The sequence below is a fragment of the Fukomys damarensis genome, unplaced genomic scaffold, assembly GCF_012274545.1.
Source record: "Fukomys damarensis isolate Sample0158 unplaced genomic scaffold, DMR_v1.0_HiC HiC_scaffold_35, whole genome shotgun sequence".
In the NCBI taxonomy this organism is placed as follows: Eukaryota; Metazoa; Chordata; class Mammalia; order Rodentia; family Bathyergidae; genus Fukomys; species Fukomys damarensis.
The window spans coordinates 46,137,821-46,139,586 of NW_022900947.1; the positions used below are offsets into that span (position 1 = coordinate 46,137,821).

At 30.7% G+C, this 1,766-nt stretch overlaps 1 pseudogene; it reads left to right on the forward strand.

Annotated features, from left to right (window-relative positions):
* Positions 1-1,222: 1,222 nt before the first annotated feature.
* LOC117284291 lies at positions 1,223-1,321 on the forward strand (annotated as a pseudogene).
* Positions 1,322-1,766: the final 445 nt, after the last annotated feature.

Sequence of the window (1,766 nt, forward strand, 5' to 3'; positions counted from 1 at the left end):
TATTAAAACATCATCAAATTATGTTTACAGAATTTTATTCACTGAGAACTTCATAGCAGTTTCTCAACAATAAGCCTGACCATATTAGTGCATAGGGAATGCTAGTACTGACTCCTTCAAACTAATAAAAAGCCAAAGTAATAAATTATGGCTCCAGAGTGAACAAAATAACCCTTACTGGCCATATGATGTTAATATAGCTATAAAAGATTTCCTCCCTACTCAGCAGTACATGCTGGGCCACATACTATTAGGAAAGGGTGAGATAAGAATTCCTTTTAGAATAAAACACAGAAATACATGGAAATCCTATATATTTTTCCATATACTTTGTACAAATCTTCCAATAAATGAGTATTCTTAGAAAATATTATTAAGGTATATGATTAACTGACATAATCATAGCAACAAAACTTTAAGAAAAATAATAAATGACCCCATTTCATATTTTCCCAGGTGAGAAAATTGAGGTTTATAGTAAAATAATTTGTGCAAAGTCATGTTGATACAAATGAAAAGCCAGATGTGCCTTATCATCTTTATTTTTTAGTTGTTTTTATTCTTTTCTAATTAGTTTATACATTGTCTAGGAATATTTCATCATTGTACTTTTTGGCAGTGAGTCTCTCTTAACTGTTTTCCCTAAATGAAAGAACAGTAAGTTTGTATAAAAACTTATGTTTAGGTTATTCTGCTAATTTCTTAACTTTCAATTTATCTTTCAATTTCAACTCTGAGCTGGCAGAAGAGGAACAGGAAAACTATTAATTTAGACTCCATCCTATCTTCCAAAATAGATCTACTGAGATGTGTGCAGAAGACAGGAGCCATGCTGGAAAATAAAAAGATCATCCCAGGGCTTATAATGTTATTTGGGGAAAGAGACAGAAAGAGAGAGAGAGAGACAGAGAGAGAGAGAGAGAGAGAGAGAGAGAGAGAGACAGAGACAGAGAGATTGGGGTTTGCCAGACACATAGTAGCAACAACAGGTAATAACAGCCTTGTCTTCTTATATATATCAACCTGGCACAAGAGAAAGACTTGGCTCATAACCACTTAACCTTAGAGCAACTGTGTTCATTATCCCTCTAGTCCAAGATATAAAATATTGGTCCTCCTTGAAGTGTTGATGTCTTATTAATTTTCACAACTCTGTCCTCATTATTTTCTTCTATTATTTGCTACCAGAATATTCTTTTTTTTTTCAGCTTTAATTGAGTTTATTGGTACACTGCCTTTTGGCTAAGATCAAGTGTAGTATCTGTTCTTATAAGAATATTCATTTTTTAACTGAGTGAGCACTTTTGAAGATTCAATCCAACAGAAATCAAACTTCACTTCAGGAAATGCATAAAATGAGTGTTTCCTTATAATAATAATGATAGTACTATTTGAAACATGTATTATTCATTATGATGAAGAAAACTAGTTATGAATTTAAAAATATTAGTCTACAATTATTTGGTGTTTGTGTAGGACTCTTACAATAATATTTCAAAGTTATAGGAAAAAGAGTATTAAACATAAGGGAAAATAATTTAGAGATTTGAACCTTAGTAAATACAAATTTTAATCTTCATATATACTGAAAATATTTGTAAGCTTCAATGGAAAAGTATTATCTAATGTATACCAATTTTATAATGAATAATATTGTCACCTAGGGCAATTTAATTAAATATCACTTAACTTCCAAACTTTTCTTTGAGATTGTATTTATTTAGTTAGTTATTTACTTTTTGGTACTGGGGATCAAACTCAGGACC